This window comes from Tupaia chinensis, unplaced genomic scaffold (genome assembly GCF_000334495.1).
Source record: "Tupaia chinensis unplaced genomic scaffold, TupChi_1.0 Scaffold000293_1, whole genome shotgun sequence".
Classification (NCBI taxonomy): Eukaryota; Metazoa; Chordata; class Mammalia; order Scandentia; family Tupaiidae; genus Tupaia; species Tupaia belangeri.
The window spans coordinates 190,298-208,315 of record NW_006159778.1 but is presented as its reverse complement, the minus strand read 5'-3'; positions in this window follow the sequence as shown (position 1 = coordinate 208,315).

The following is an 18,018-nucleotide window of genomic DNA, read 5'->3' as shown; positions in this document are numbered from 1 at the left end:
ACTGGTGAAAAATGTATACATGTTTGATTATTCACTTTGCACACTAAGTAACATATATGACTGAATGTATAAAAGAAATCAAGACCAGCAGTTGGTGTAATGGCTATGCCGCTTAACTTCTATGTAGCTGACCTCGGTTTGAGTCCTGGATCCAGTGACAAACTCACACCAGGCACGTGTGCATGTGTGCCCAAGATCCTGAGGAGAATGGAGGAGAAGGGATTGCAGCGTGGCCATCCTCTCTGGGGTGTGATTCCTGGCTTTCTGTCTCTCTCTGTCTTTCTGGTGAGTGCATGCGTTCTATAGCAAAAATCTCTCTCTCAAAAAAAAAAAAAGAAAGAAAGAAAGAAAAAGAAAGAAATTGAAATAAAACATTTTTAAAAATTTATACAGATTGCATTAAATATGTAGATTAATTTGGGTGAGTTTAGTTTTGCTATTGGCTGTAATTCTTCATTCATCTCTCTATCCAGAAACTTGTGGTCTTTTAATAAAAGAGAGGAGTAATAAAATAAATGAGAGGAGTACCAGTTCCCCTGCCCCTTAACTGTCAGGTATTTGACTTCATTTGATCAATAGATAAAGCAGAAGTCACAGTGTGCAAGTTCCACAATTAAGCTTAGAGGTCTTACCTGTGTCTTGCTTTTTTTGTGCCTTGGCCAAGGATGACATGCCGAGGCTAGGTCACTAGTTTTAGGTGGAGGATGAATGAAAGATAGAATAGAGCCCAGCCTAGATCTGCCAACCCCAGCCTGGAGACTCAGGAGCTCAATTAATGACTATTGTCATATTGTTATGGTCTATAAGATTCGTGATTATTGTTATTGTTGTGACTCATGGGTTTAGAGTTCTTGAGGGAGGCCTACTGGTAGGCATTGAAGACTATCTCCCTAGAAATGATAGCTGTGAACATGAATGGAGCCCTGGTGGAGAATAGATTTTCAGTTCTGGAGGAAGAGTTGAAAAGACAACAAAGAAAGAGGCTGGAGGAGAAGGAAGGATAGCATAGACTTTGGAGTTGGAAAACCTACATTTAAATCATGTCTTTACCATTTACTAGCTGTGTGACCTTGAGTGTGATGTGATACTAATCTCTAGCACCTCGGTTTTCCGAGTGGCAAAATAGAGAAAAGAGAACTTATGCTGAGTATCATTGTGAGTAATAAATGAACTGTCATAGTATGTGTTAAATCTAATATCATAGAGGGCTCAGTTAATGTCAGCTGTTTTCTAAGAAACTCAGTAATTATGATAGCTAAAATATTATATGTATACACAAGGTTGACGATTAAAATAGCTTTTTAAGTAAAAGGGGATGCATCTCAGAAGAGAAAATAAAGCCAAAGAATGAGGAGAGGGAGGAATGAGTTGTTTAATGAGAAAAGAGTTTCAGTTTAGGAAGATGAAAAAGTTCTAGATGTGAATGGTGGTAATGATTCCGTGGCAGTGTACACGTCCTTAATGCCACTGAACTGTACAATGGAAACAGTTAAAATGGTAAAATTTATATGATATCACAGGAAAAGAAAGAAAAAAGGAAATGATGTACAAAATATTTGAATTAAAATAACATGTAAAATATAACTTGTTGGAAAAAAATTCTAGGTTAGCTTTTCAGTCAGTGAGTATGGTATGTCAGATATTGGAAGCTCTCAGTGGCTGATTTTACAAAGGAAAATGTGAGTACAGAGAGCCTAGAGTTCTTAGAGCCAGGGCTAGATTGAAGAGAAAATTTTGATGGTCTGTGTCTACCCACAAAAAATCAACTTGCACAGGAAAATGGTTGGACATTTTAAGTTTGGGGGTGGTATGACAATGCAGAGGGTCATGAAGCCACCTGATCCCATCTCAATAATTTAGTCTTTATTTCCTGTTTTAGAAATATCAGTAACATTTCACAAATCACATCAAATTCAGCTAGATTTTAGAAACTGTTTTGTACAAATAATTTACTGCATGTAAAGAGGACAAGTTTCTTTGATTACTAATTTGTATGAATCATTTTGTAATAAACAAGATGATTTTGTACAGATTTTAACCTAGCTCAGAAATTTGATGAAGATTATTGAGAGGAGGCTTTGGTTGTTTATATAGGGAAATCTTGGGCCAGCATGTGGTATGGTGGATAAAGCAGCTGGATTCCACATTTCCAACTGCTCTGTTTCAAGTCCCAGACCTGCAGCTTCAGAAATGTGTCCGACATGTACATGCCCTAAATCCTAAGAGGAGAATGGAGAAGGCATTGGAGAGTGGCCATACCTCCTGACAGGTGTTTTATCACTTTCCCTGTGTCTGTCTCTCTCTCTGTCTCTCTACAGTCGATTTACATGCCCTAGAGCAAATTTTTTAAAAAGGTGTATTTGGTTTTTAGAGATATTTTTGCTATAGGACACATCTGCTCACCAGAGAGAGAGAAAGTGAAAAATCACCCCCAGGGAGCCAGCAGGGGAAGCCTGGCCTGTGGAGACTTGGGAAGCTAACTGGGCTGGCAGCATTTAGGGTGCACTGGAGCCCCCAACAGTAGGTGCCTCCCTATAGGAACACAAGGTTCCAAGATCCCACCTAGTACAGGTTTAAACAGAGGCTCTGCTCACTATGAACAATTAGTGTGGGAAAGATGGAACTGGCACCCCATCAACCTTTGGAGGTGCTGAATGACAGTGCCCCTCTTTTGGTGGAAGCAAGGGAAGGGCCTTAAAAATAGACGAGCAGGTGTTCTAGGCAGGGTAATGAGTTTAGGATGGTTGCCCTGGCAACTTTTAAGAGTTAGGGGACTGAGTACCATCCCAGGCTCTGAGCATGGCCTGGACACAGCAACCGTGGGTCCTGCAGCACCACCTAGGGGAGCAGGTGGGGCAGGGAGTGGCTCAAGCTGACCATCTGGCCATCCTCAGGCACCTTCTACCCCACTTCTGGCCATCCAGGATCCCCTGAAGTGGCAGCCTTGACACACTCTTCCCTGTACTGTATGAAATGAGAAATTCACACTCACTTGGCTTTATTCAGTGTGGAGGGGGCTCTGCTTTCTTCAAGAAAAATACTAAAGAGTTATTTTTTTTGGCTGCTGGTAAAGTGCTTGCCTCACAGAGCAGCCCTGACTGGACCCTTGGAAGGCACTGCCCAGTTCTTACTCCTCCTGTCTGCAGGCCCTGCCCTTAGGCCCCAGACCTGCCTGGGAGATCCCTTTGTTGATTGAGCTGCAGCCTCAACTCCAATTGTGCAGTCCTCCTCCTGTCCAACCTTCTTCCCCTGTGCTCAGCCAGGGGCACATCTCCCTAGAATCCTGGAGGGCAGGACAGCTCTTCTGTGAGTTGCCTGTCTGTTAAGCATCCACTTTGAATTCTTTGCCTCTGTTTCTTGTGTTTTAAATGACTGTTAACATTCTTCAAGGTTTCCCTCCAGGTCTCCAAAACTGTCAGAGAGCAAATAATGCCCACCTGACCTTGGCTGTCTCAAAAGCTATTGATCTGCCTTCCTCATGGTGACCCAGTCACAGGGAGACTAACCACAGGGAAGAAAGTTCAGTGAGAGAGGAGTAGGGTTACCAGGGCATGGACAGGTAAGTCAACCCCCTGTTAACATTCTTCAAGGTTTCCCTCCAGGTCTCCAAAACTGTCAGAGAGCAAATAATGCCCACCTGACCTTGGCTGTCTCAAAAGCTATTGATCTGCCTTCCTCATGGTGACCCAGTCACAGGGAGACTAACCACAGGGAAGAAAGTTCAGTGAGAGAGGAGTAGGGTTACCAGGGCATGGACAGGTAAGTCAACCCCGTCTCAGGGGCTACTCTGCTGCCCTGTCATACTTGGTTAAAGGCTGCACCAGGAAAAGTACCACATGCACTTGCAAAAGTCAGGGACAAGCCTCAGGCCTCATTTTATTTTTAGTTTCTAGAGTGCATGTGCTCTAGCCAGAGAGAGAGAGAAAGCACCCCCAGTGGGCATGGTCTTTCCACAATGCCTTTTCCAATTTATCCTCCACTTGGGTTGATTTTCAGAAGGTTCTTATACTTAAAATAAGATGACCTGGAAAAGAAGCCTTTGGCAGTTTGTGGAGAGATAATGCTGGGTCAAGACAGAGCTCCAGGGTGGGACTCTTCCCCGGAGCCTTCACACAGGACATACAAACAGCAGGACTGAGTTGACCCTTCTTTCACAATGACCCACTGGGAAAAAATTGCCTACTCATGCCATTCAGTTTACTCTCACCTACACTTCTTCCATATAGTTAGTTTTTATCTTTGAGTATTACTATGTTTTACAGTTATTGGGAATTCAGAGTAAAATGTCAGTATGACCCTGTTCTCAGAATAGAGGCAGGATTTATCTTGGGAAGAAGGCAAGGAGATTGCCCTTATTGAGCCATTCAGACATGTTTCCAGGCAAAAGGAAGTTTATATATGCTCCAAGTAACAAAAGTACCCATGATAACCTTTTTAGTAGCTGTTACACACAACCTGACAACAAAAGCAGAATGAGGAGCTCCCAGCAGGCTAGTTAATGGGTCTCATGGCTTTGCTGTGCCTCCTCTTTGTCTCAGTTTTATTGGATGAAGCACCTCAGAGTAAATATGATCAGGTGGCAAAAGTTTCTTGGCAGTGGCCAGAGGTCCTGTTGTGATGATGTGAGGGTGACAAGTCAGGACAGACCAGCCCAGCCTTACTGATCAGAATCAGTGCATCTGCATTTCATCCAGCTCCGTGGGGTTCCTGGTCCACTGAAATGAGAATCACAGATACAAACAAGTGGTCACATGTGGTAGGTAAAGGGTCTCTGGCTGGATGTGCTACTTACTCTGGGTGTCTCCAGGTGAGTGGGCATGGCCACTCCCACCTTAATCCTTGCTGGCTACCATCTTCTTTTTACTTGAGCTGTTCCACCTATCTGAGTTCCTGCTCCAACCAGTACTTGGTCTAGAGGAGGCCTGGGGGAACTGCTAGAAGTTTCTTGAAGACTTGGCTATCCAGTGGACTCCCCAAGAGCTGTGAGATTTTGAGCATTTAACAAAGTGTGTGGGAAGGTTTGTGGCTGTTTTGGGGAATAACTGAGATGTGTGGTACCTGACCTTTTCCTGTAAGAATTTATCAGAGAACCAGGCTCTGCAGCCCCAGAGATGGGCCCTTCATCAGCCCCATGTTGGAAAAGCTAGAAGACTGAATGCCAGGCCTGAGGGCAGCCTTTGGGAGCTGGAATCAGGCCAGCCTGGAGGGTATCTGTTCCTCCCCTCTGCTCTAGGTATCTCTCAGCATCAGGCAGAGCTGTGCTTTATGCTGACATCCCAACAAAGATGTCTGCATGTGCTGATTCTCACAAGCCACCTCCTTCTTGGCTGAGCATGATCCTCTTCACTCTTACAGGTGCTTAGTGACAGAAGATTGGGGTCACTGGGTTGGAAAACCTACCTGTGCGTGAGCTTTCCTCTCTTTTGTGGTACTGAAGTATTTTTCATATAGGATGTGACACAGGATTCACAGTCACAAAGGATTTGCAAGAATTGATGTGCATTGCCTGAACACAAATGTCACGGCCCACAGTGCAGGGTCCGGAGCACTTTTAGTAAGATTTCTGAGGCAATGTCTAATGTGCTTCTAGATTTTTTCCATAATAGGGCATGTATGTGATATAGGGTCAGGGAGCACCCTCCACAGATCTTGGTCATATTTGTGGTCCTCTTCCTCCTGTCCTCCAGCCTGACAGGATCCCAGGCACTCACCCAGCATGTTTTCAGGCTAACCAGGCCAGGGACTTGTTTGAGCAAGTCAACATGTGGCTTCCAGCTTCCTGTTTTGCCACAAAGTCTGGGCCAGGTCTTAGATTTAAATTATTATATTTGTCTAGTTTTCTCATAATTAAGGTACAATTTAATATGGTGAAATGAGCAGACACTAGTTGTTCATATCATTCAGTAAATTTTGACAGATGTATATGCTTGTATAAACCAGGCACCTGTGTACATGTGGGGCATTTGCATTGTCCTACAGAATTTTCTTGTCTTTTATTAGCCATCTCTCACTCTGCTTGTAGGACTGTAAGAATACCAAGGACATACCCTACTTATTTTCTCCTATCCTCTTAACCATCCACACAGAACTCCTGTGACCAACTGGGTTGGTGTTTTCTCCATGTCCTAGCAAGCTGTCAGTTCCACACCAACACCAACTGGCTGCCCTCTGATTAACTTTTGTTCTGACACTGTCAGAACTGGAGATCATGTCATATCTCAGAAATTGAGGGTCCTGACTCATAGATCTGTGTCCTCATCTGTAGGTTAGATAGTGGTGCAGAGGGTAAACATGAAGCTCTGACAGAGGCTTCATGGGAAGTTCTAGGTTTGCCTCTAAAAAATCTCCCTGAGAACATCGAACATGCACATGCTCATGACCCAGGGCTGACTGCAGCTGGGGGTGGGACACGGTATCAAGACCCAGTCAGTAGTGCTGTCTTGTTCTGTCTCCGACTCTGTCTCACTGTCTCTTTCTCTCTGTCTCTCTTACTCATGGAAAAAAGTAAACGTTTCTAAAAATGACTTTATCTTTTTCTCTCTTTTATTTATTTATTTATTTATTTATTTATTTATTTATTTATTGCAAAACATTATGCAATAGTTTATTAAATGAGAACATCTCATTGTTACAATGTCACATTGCTAGTCAGAGAAATGCTGCAGTGATGAAGAAAGCCAATGTTGGATCAACCAAATTCCTCATTTCTATAACATTTATTTACAAAGAACTGATGCTCAACACAGTCCAACACAATATACTTGGTTTTCTTCATGATGATGTCTCCCCCCAAAAGTCATCTTCTAATGGAGTTTTCCTACATAAATTATACTTCATCATTTTTTTGAGAGGTTTTTCACCATAGGGTGCATGCACTCACCAGACAGACAGAGAGAGACAGAGAGACAGAAAATGAGAAATTACCCCCCAGAGGGGATGCCCATGCCACAATCCCTTCTCCTCCATTCTCCTCTCGGTATTTTGGGCACACATGCACACACGCCCGGCGTGGGTTTTAAGCCACCGGGTCTGGAACGCGAACCACGGTCGACTACATGGGAGTCCAGCGACATAGCCATTACGCTAACTGCTGGTTCCCATACTTCATCAGTTTTACAATTCACCCTAAGCTATATGCGACAGGTATCACACTACCATTTCTAAACTGTTAGAAAATTCTTCACATATGGTCATCATGTGATGTGTCACTGCTGCTTGTCTGTGTCATCATTTTTAATTGTGGATTTGAAAGTGATGTTTTCCAAGGTCCAAGCTGGAAGTCACAGATCAGGTCATTTTTCAAATACTAATTTATCTCAGACCATTCTTCTGTAACTGGTCACTAATAACTTGGAATTCTCTCATTTCATCCTCAGTTAAGGGAGCAGATGTCTCATCAGTTTGATGTCTTTCTGCCAGCACATCTCCTCTATCTGTGTTCCACCTTAAATGAACTTTGAAAGAACATCAGTTTGTGGAAAAGAGGAAGACTGAGTGATTTGTGGGCGAATCACCAAAGTGCTGTCAAATGGCTTTATCTTGGAAAGAACCAGTAGATTTTAAGAATTGGTTCCACACTATTTAATCCTGCTTTGGCAGATAGCTGTCAATTTAGATAACAGCTCTGTCGGCTGCAATAGGAAATTATCTATGAAAGGGTGGGTGTTAATAAGCCAGCCTCATGGTTCATGAAGTATAACAATTTTTATGTGAAAATGAAATGGTAAGAAAAGTGGCTTTAAAAATTGATTCTGTGGGGGCCAGCAAATGATGTAGAAGTTATGTCACTGGACTTCCACATGGTGAACTGCAGTGTGAATCCCAGGCCCAGTGGCCTAAAAACAATGCTGGGTGTGTGTGCATGTGTGCCCTAGATCCTGGAAGGAGAATTGAGGAGAAAGGGTTTTGGTGTGGAGATCCTCCCTTGGGGATAATTTCTCACTTTGCCTCTCACTGTCTCTGTCTCTCTCTCTCATGAGTGTACACATCCTGAGTAAAAAAAAAAAAAAAAAACTCTATAAAAAAATTGATTCCATGAACACTGACTGAAACCACATTTCCAATGATAAATATGATAAAGACAAAACATTTTTCTAGTAAAATGAAGAGCTAGAATCAAACATGATGCCCCTCTAAACATAGCTCCCAGGTAGCAGCAGCACCTCAGCATTTGGACTGCCTCCATATTTAAGATATTTTGAATCACGGTTGACTACATGGGAGTCCAGGGAAATAGCCATTATGCCAACTGTTGGTCCTCAGCATGTTTTTCAATCCTCCATGTCTGGGACTCAATCCACACAGTCAGTCATGTGTGATTTGGCTGTCCCAACCACTACATCACCAGTTGGTCCTTAACCTTACTTTTTCCCAGCTATTTTTCTATTAGTTTCTTCTCTTTCACAGTAAAGTACCATGGAATAGTATTTTATTTACTGTCTATTTCCATTTCTATTGGTCCACCTTAACCCTTTACCAACAGGTTTTCTTATCATTCCATCTGAACAAACTTTTTTTTTCAATATTGCAAATCATCTTCACATTGATAAATTCAATATTCAGTTCTCATCCATCATTTAAGTAAATCCATCAACAGTATTAGAAATATTTGATCAATCTGACTTCCTGATACACTTTATTCACTTTCCTACTTTCTGTGTTTTCTTGATTTCCTCCTGTTTCATGGGTCATTCTGTGAAACTGCCTTTTCCCTGTGACCTCTGAAGGTTGTAGAACCCAGGGCTCAGACCCAAGTCTTCTTTCCTTATGCAATTGCATACAGCATCAGCACCTCTAAACCTGTAACTTTAAAAGTTATCTAAATGCTGATTGCCCACAAATTTTTATCTCGCTGTGCTATGCTTTCTACCTCAAAACTCATACATCTATTTGTCTAGATTTACACTTTCTTGTCAAATAAACATCTCAGATTCAGAAGTCTAACAAAAAATTCCACATCCCTTCATGTCCTTTTCTTCCACACCATCTCCATACCTGCAGGCTTCTTCTGCTAAAGGGATAGCAATTCATCTATGAGATTTTAGTCCAAATACTTTAAGTCACTCTATGTGGTGTGGATATTGGTACTCTCACAAAATTTGTATGTTTTAATTTAAACCCCAAAGTAATGATATTGAGATATGGGACCTTTGGGAGGTGAGTAGATGATAAGGAATTTGCTATCATGATTGTGGGTAGAATTCTATAAAAGGACTTGAGGGAGTGACACAAGCTTCACCCCTCATACCATGTGAAGACACATTTATAAGGGAAAGGACCTCATCAAACACTGAATCTGCTGGCTTTTTTAATTTACTGGTCTTCAAAGCTGTGATAAATAAATTTCTATTTTTGACAAATCATGTTATCTACTTATTTGTTAATCTTTTCTTTTACTCTGACAATAATCTAAGATCATGAGAACAGGAACTTTTATTTGTTCTGCTCTCTTTTTTATCTTGAGAACCTAGAATACAATCTTTGGTATTTTGTTATAGCAGTGGGAACAGACCAAGACACAGTCTTTACTGTTTCCTCTCCTACTTGAAATCCTTTCTGAGATGAAATTCTGCTTGTTCTATCTTCAAATATATCCGGAAACAAACATTTCTTACAACCTTCAGTAACATCATTCTAGTTTCTCTAGCACATTTAATTTTCACCTAGATCACTGAAATTTACTCCCTAATGTATCATCCTACTTCTTCTATGACCCCCTTAACACCTCAATAATCTATATTAGGATTATTGAATCCTAATATAGAGACCAGAGTGATTTTGTAGGAAGGTCAACTCTTGTGTTTCCTCTGACCAAAATTCTTCAATGGTACTTTATTACACCCTCATATAAAATGAAGTTCAGTGGGCCAGCAGGTGGCAATGTTAAGGTGCTGGACTTCCATATGGCCAACTGTGGTTTGACCTGTAGCTTGTGTTATCACTTTCTCTCTATCTTTTCTCTCAGTCTCTCTCAGGTGAGAGCACATGCCTATAAGAAATTTAAAAAATAGTAATAATGATGATAATAAAATTTATTTTTTTTAATGAAGTTCACCTCTTTTTCTAAAACTTTATCTTCCAGTCTCTGGAATTGTGCCTTGCTGGACAGCTTACTGTTCCTCAAATTCAGTAAACCCCTCCTTCATGTGGATGCATGTGACTGTCTCCATCATAGCCTTCTAGGATTTATTCAAAAATGGTTCTCTCCAAAACGCCTACCTTCCACAGCTATGTAAAATCCAAATGCCCAGCAGATTAAGAATTTCCCTTATCATGTTCCATTTTTCATGTCTGTATAGTATGTATAAGCATCCAATAAAACATGTTATCTACTTATTTGTTAATCTGATATTTATTTTCTTCTACTCTGACAATAATCTAAGATCATGAGAACAGGAACTTTTATTTGTTCTGCTCTCTGTTTTATCTTGAGAACCTAGAATATATCTACATATAGTAGTTTTTCAGTAGATATTTACAGAAGGAATGAGGGAACCAGCAGTTAGCGTAATGGCTATGTCACTGGACTCCCACATAGTCGACCCCGGTTCGCGTCCCGGACCTGGTGGCTTAAAACTCACGCCAGGTGCGTGTGCGTGCGTGCCCAAGATCCCGAGAGGGGAATGGAGGAGAAGGGATTGCGGCGTGACCATACCCCCTGGGGGGTGATTTCTCACTTTCTGTCTCTATGTCTCTCTCTGTCTGTCTGGCAAGCACACACGCCCTATAGTGAAAACCTCTCCAAAAAAAAAAAAAAAAAGGAATGAGTAAATGTCTAAAATCTGTAAAACCAAAGTGTGAGAAAACTTGTATGCTCAGATTGTTGACCATGACTGGTGAAAGTAAATCAAACTAAATTAATCTACACTAGACTTCAAGCCCCAAACCATTCTGAGAACTTTTAAAAATATTTTCAAAATATCTCATTGTATATAAATTACTGTAAATCATATATGTATTTTTAACATCTAAATATCTTGGTTATAAAATAAATTTGAAAAACCGACCTTGAGATAAAATGATAAATTTATTGCCATATTTTTAGAAAAGTTGTTTAGAATACAACACTAAGTACTAAGGTTGGAAACTATTCAAGTTACCAGAAAACTTCCTAAGCTATTTTTGCTCTTATCACTTTAATAAAGCCTTTCAAAATATCAGTATGGAAAGTGTATTTTTCCTCCTTCGAATATCCATAGTTTCTATTTTGTACTTGTATTTAGCCCTTTTCTTGAGCTTCATTCTATCTGCCTTGGGTTTGGAAGGTGTTGGAATGAATGAAAAGTCATTTTTTCCATACTCCCAACATCTATGATCCATAGGTTTCTGTGACTTGTGTCCAATTTAATTGTGCCAAGATAGTTACTCTCTAAGACATTTCTCACCAGAAAGAAGTTAGGTTTGGGTATGTGTGTGTCAGATGAGACACAGTGAAGTAGTGAAATCAAAATTTATTAGACAGAAGGCATATCACTTATTACTCATATGTCTCAAAACAGTTATGTATACCACATGAAGTTGATGACAAGTCCAGATGCAGCAGGAACATCAACTAATGGCTGAGGAGCATGTTTTTTGTTTGTTTGTTTGTTTTTAGAAAGGGTTTTGCTATAGGGCCTGCAAGCTCGCCATAAAGAGACAGAGAGACAGAAAGCGAGAAATCACCTCTCGGGGGGATGGCCACACTACAATCCCTTGTTCTATGTTCTCGTCTCAGGATCTTGGGCATGCACAAACTTGTACCTGGTGTGAGTTTAAACTGCCCAGTCCAGGACTCGTACTCAACTATGTGAGAGTTCTGTCACGTAACCATTATGCCATTTGTAGGTCCCAAGTTTTTACTTTTTTTTATGAGACATTTTTGTTTTAGAGTGCCTGCATTTACCAGAGAGACAGAGAGAGAGAGATGGAGAGACAGAAAGAGAGAAATCACCTCCAGGGGGAATGGCCACACCACAATCCCTTCTCCTCTACTCTCAAGATTTTGGGTACCCACACACATGTACCTGGAATGAGTTGTAAGCTGCCAAGTCTGGGACTGAAACTGCAATCGACTAAATGGGAGTCTAGAACATACCCATTATGCCATCTGCTGGTCCCAACCATTAACTTTTATTGTAGTGACTGTGGAGTGTTTTGTATTATGGGTAAATAAGAGAAGAGACAAGTGGGACATATCACAAACAAACTGGACCAAGATATTGAAGTATGACTGGGTTTTAAACAATTTCTGTCAAGCCTAAAAATGAATGCCAAGGCAGGATCTTCATGAAATAAATTTATGACAAGAAAAAATTAAAGTTGTAACTCACTATTTTGAAAATTTCATTTCTTAAGAAATTTTAAATGATTTAAAGGAAGAGACAAGTGGGACATATCACAAACAAACTGGACCAAGATATTGAAGTATGACTGGGTTTTAAACAATTTCTGTCAAGCCTAAAAATGAATGCCAAGGCAGGATCTTCATGAAATAAATTTATGACAAGAAAAAATTAAAGTTGTAACTCACTATTTTGAAAATTTCATTTCTTAAGAAATTTTAAATGATTTAAAGAAATTATTCTACCTAGAGAAAAATGTGTCAATTACAGTAACATACAATATGCAATGATCTCACATAAATCTCCTGTGTGGGAAATGAAACCTACAAGTAAGATGTGATTCAAGTTCCTTCCAGATCATAGGTTCTAGTTACTGTAAGAAAATGGCCTTCTGAAATTATGGTACAGATCACAGTACAATAGCAAATAACTGAATGATCAGGACCATGACCTAGAGTTCAGCTTCTGCAGCAGCACATTTGTCTGGCCTTGGGGATGTTCTTGCCCCTGAGAATACTCAATTATTGAAGTAGTTGGCGGGGAGTTCATAGTATTCAATATCATCCCTTTCATCGATGGAGAACCAGCCTCAAGGGAGGCAACCAGAATGATGTAAGTCTGTGCTGTCATGGGTGCTTAATTGGGCGCTCCATTCCCTTAGTCGGAGTCAGTCATGCAGAGAAGAATGTATGCTCATGATGTATCTCCTAAGAAGCTGAACAAAACTTTTCTATTTTCATCTAAAAATACACTCAACTGTAATTCATGAAGAAACATGAAATTCTTTGGAAAAAGGCTCTGACTCCCTCTTTTAAAAACTGTTAATAGAAGATAATATAAATTCCTTGATGATCCAGAGAAGTTAGATTCTTTTTTTTTTCATTTATTTATTTATTTATTTATTTGGAGAGGTTTTCACTATAGGGCGCATGTGCTCTCCAGACAGACAGAGAGACAGAGAGATAGAAAGCGAGAAATCACCCCCTAGGTGGGATGGCCATGCCACAATCCCTTCTCCATTCTTCTCTTGGGATCTTGAGCACTCACACACACGCGCCCAGCAGGAGTTTTAAGCCACCAGGTTTGGGAAGCCAACCCTGGTCAACTACATGCGAGTCCAGTGACATAGCCATTACGCTAACTGCTGGTCCCGAGAAGTTAGATTCCTAAGGATTCTGCATTAAACATTTCAAGGTGTAAACAAGCAAAAAGAAGCCTGTACGTTTTCAGTGAAGATACACCCAATTTATCTTTTGAATACTTCTGAGTCAACGTTATTCAAACCTATGAATATAGAACCAGCAGATACGGAGGGCTGATTAACTGGTAAGTACATATATAAAAACATGCAAAAATTTTCCTACAACATTGTTAAAATTGCAGAAAATTGAAATAATGTAAATCCTTACATTCTGATATTGAACTCTAACAATGACAAAATATTCATTAAAATATGAAGTATAATATATATGTATATGTGTTGTGATCTATGCTTGCATAATTACATTACTGAATTGCATGTACAAGTTCACTTTTTCTAAGTACAAATGCCTACCTGAAAGAATAAACCATCGTGAGTAACTTATGCATGTAAAGCATGTTCCAGAAATCAAAATTAGACCTTGGTGTATGTGATTCAAGGCCTTTGCTCTCTGTTCTACACTGTACAGGCTCCCTAATTGCCACCTCTGGGACTTTGCAGATCTGTTCCATCTGCTGGGAATAGCCCCCAGTCTTTTTTTCCTTTAGCCACAGTGTAACTTTAAGGCTTAAATATTTCTTTCTCTCTCATTTCCTCAGTTCATCGTTATTTTACTGCCATTATTTAAAATTTATTAATCCTGTCCCTTATTTAAGAAAATGGGGCACATCTGAAAAGGTTTTGGAATATTTGTCTATTTAAGTAATTGGGAAATATAAGGGAGGGGTTTCACAAAGAAACAAGACCATTCATTATAATTGTCCTCGTGTTCATTAGAAAAGCATTTAAGAGAAGACTTCTTACACTCCATGAAAGAAAGTAATTACATAGAGAAAGCTGCTGCTGTGACTCATCACTGGACTGACTGAAGTTCAAGGTAATGTCAAGTTCTTAATTTTGACTGAAGCTTATCTAAGCATACAAGTGGTAAAAAAACAAAAACAAAAACAAATCCAGATTAAACGGTCTCATTGAGCCTGGTTGACTAAGAAATTGCAACCAGACCATGATGTCCATTTGCTGTCACATTTGGAGTCTGGGGTGGCAGTAATGCCTGTGTCCATCCAGCTCTTTGCACTTTCCTTCCAACTGGCAAAACGTCTTGGCTTGTTTTGGTGGCCAGTGTATCCTTACTACTCTATAAGGGATTTTGAGAAATGTGTAAGAAGTACATTTCTCTGTGGAAATATGAGAAACATGTAATAGACATGAAACAATGACATGGCATAAACAATGCTTTATGAGAAGGTAGACTAAATTCTTTGGGTGGTAAAGGTGATGACAGCCTTTGAGAAGAAAAGGTTGATACAGGTCATGGTAAGGGCAATAGGCAAAGCTAGAGCTGATAGACTTAAAGACATGACCAGGAAACCAATTTAAGTGTGTGAATTCTGTTTTCTCACTCTTTATTAACCTTTACAGCAGGGGTCAGGAGACAGAAGTTTGCAGAGGTGTGAGGGGGAGCTAAAAGGCATAGCAGGTAGTAGCCTGAAAAAAAACTATAAAGAAGTTAGAAAATTTTTAATTTTCTTTCCTTGTTTTTATAAATTCTGCTATTGGTCATGTGCACTCACTGGACAGAATAGAGAGAGAGAAACAGAAAGTGAGAAAGCAACCCCTGGAGGGGTGGCCACACCATACCTAAATCCTTAACCTGCTTTTCCCTCTTTGAGGCATGCATGAACAGGCATCAATTGTGTTTTTCAAACTCCCAGGTCTGGAACTTGAACTGTGCAGGTGGCCATACAAGATCGAACTACCTTAATCACCACACCACTGGCTGGTCCATTACAAAATTTCCTAAATCTCACTTGCTGCTTTGGAAATCCAGATAGTCATAAGGCTTTAGATGGCTACTTGTAATGAATAAGAAAAGGTTATTTGTATATTGGCCATCAATAGAAAGCAATACAGAGTAGTTGTCATTTGTTTTTTACTAACTATGCTGATGCAGAATTGAGGCTTGGGTAGGTTGAGATTACAAAATCAGTAGTAGCCTAGCTGAGATTTACAAGTCCCTTTGCTGTGTTTAAATCAAGGGCCGTTTTGTGAGGACAAAAAGACAGGTGTGGAAAGAAATGGAGTTTTCTTGCTTTGTGTGGGTGGGACTGATGATGATATAAATAAAGTGGAAAGATAGAGAAATTAATTTCAATAAATAATGGAGAGGGACCTGGTGATGGGAGTTCAATGTTAGGTGGGAAATTTCAACTTTTTTTCTGTATCAAAAGGGAGTTGCTCTAAGTTTCAAGCCTCAGGTAGACAAGGCTTAGATACTACTTAGAGCTGTGATTTTTAATTCTTTATACGTGAAATGAACCACCTATCTAAGAAAATAATACCCAGAAACATAAACAAATACTGCAAATTAAGAACTGACTGAGTTTGAAGAGCTCAGAGTCACTCCTTTTCCTTCTCATCCAGTGAACTAACTGCTATGATTTGAATGCCCCCACCTCTAAAATCATGTGTTGAAATTTGGTTTTGATGGAATTAAGGGGTGAATTTTAATCCAACTATGGTGTTAAAAAGACTTGTGGGAGGTGGTTAGGATTAGATAATGTCATCAGGAAGGAGTCTCTATGATTGAATCCTGGTGGTTTACAAGTGGAAAGAGAATGGCACACAGACATGGCACATCTCACCATGTGGTGTCCTTTGCCCCCTCAAGACTCTGCAGAGTCCCTAGCAGCAAGAAGACCCTCAGCAGGTATGTCTCCTTGACCTTGGACTTCCGAGTTCATGAGTTGAGCAAATCTCTATTCTTTATAAATTACTTAGTGTGGTATTCAGTCATCAGGGTTAGAAATAGGATAAACCACTATTCTTATACTGCAAATGAAGAACCTGAGGCTCATAAATGCCAACAGCATGCCCAAACCACAGCAATACAAGCAAACTGGAATCAAACCTACTTCTCATTCCTGACTGCGTAGTCAGAGCTCCTTATACTTCACAAGGGCTACTCCAAGAAAGACCTCTGTTATTGGACTAGGAGAGAGAGAGGATGAGATTAAATAGCATGAGATGCTTCCAGTCTCCAGTTGCCATTCTGCACTTTGTGTAAGGTGTGGGAATGATGTGGGTGATTACACAGCAGGACTGACCCCTAGCAATCACAGAGGTATAATTCAAATATCATTGTAAAGTAATACTCTGCAAAATTCCTAAATGTGGAAGCCAGTCTTTCTGGAAGCCAGTCTTTCCTCTGTAACAGGAAGCAGGTTTTTATTAAAACATTTCCTATTGGTTGCAGTAGTAATTCTTCTGAAACAACATGTAACCTATTCTTTGCTCCAATGGTGGAGCAGACTAAACATTACTGATTTTCTTCTAGGTTTTGTTGTACAATTTTTTTTTGTAACAGTGGATTTTTTTCCTTTATTTTTTTTATTTCATTTTCTTTCATACATTCAATCACATTATTATTTGTCATACAAAATGGATATTTTTTAAAAAGATTTGTGTCCTGTCTTGTGATGTCGATAGGTTCATGGACCTACCATTTGAACAGAATCCTAACCTGTTTCCTGGCTTTAAGTTTTAAGTAAAATTCCTTAGGATTTCTTTTATTTAAGTTAAAACTGCTTTTCTTGAAATTACCAGTTGAACTTCCTATTGAAAGTAGTTAGATTATTTAAGAAATTGTGTGATCAATAAAACATGGGGGGAAAAGAAATGAAAGACAACTGTAGACACCAACGATAGTGTGAGAAGAGGATGGGAAACTAGAAATGGAAAATTTTTGACGATAACATGCATGATTAAGCCACTATGCAGTATATTCTGGATGGGAAATTACATTTTGTATGCTGGGACGATGCGTAGGGAATGAATGTAAATGAAGTTAAAAAAAAAAGTTTCAGACCAAAAAATCCCTAAAACTGTTTTTCTTGAAATTTAAAAAAATGCATTAAAAATATCTATTTGATGACTGCAGTAAGCTATATAGTCCTAGATAGATGCTACTTTATAGTATGTTCATTTGACTCACTGAGGTTTATGCTATTCAAAATATTTAGATTAATTAAGGTCTTTAGTGAATCAATAAAAAGTAAGGGGGGAAGGCATAGAAAGCAACCATAGATACTAGAGAAAGTGTGAAAGGAGGGTGGAAGATGGCAGAGGGTTAGACATAGGTAATCAAGGATGGGGAAAAAAAGCAAAATAAACAGGAAATAAGTAATGGAAAATTATTTGTTGATGATAACACATATGTTGATGCGCTTGATTGAGCCAATATACAGTGTATTCTGGATGGAAAAAATATCATTTTGTATGTTGTAATGATGTACAGTGAATGAATGTAAATAAACAAATTTAAAGAAAAAAGAAAAAATACATATAAAAAATAAAATAAAATATTTTTTTTAAAAAAAGAGAGCTTTAATTATAAAATGCTTTAAAAAATTGAGCTATAATATGAAAATGCCAGCACCACAGCAAGGCAGTTATATAATCCAGTGCAAACTGTTTAGAGAGGTTTTTTTTTTA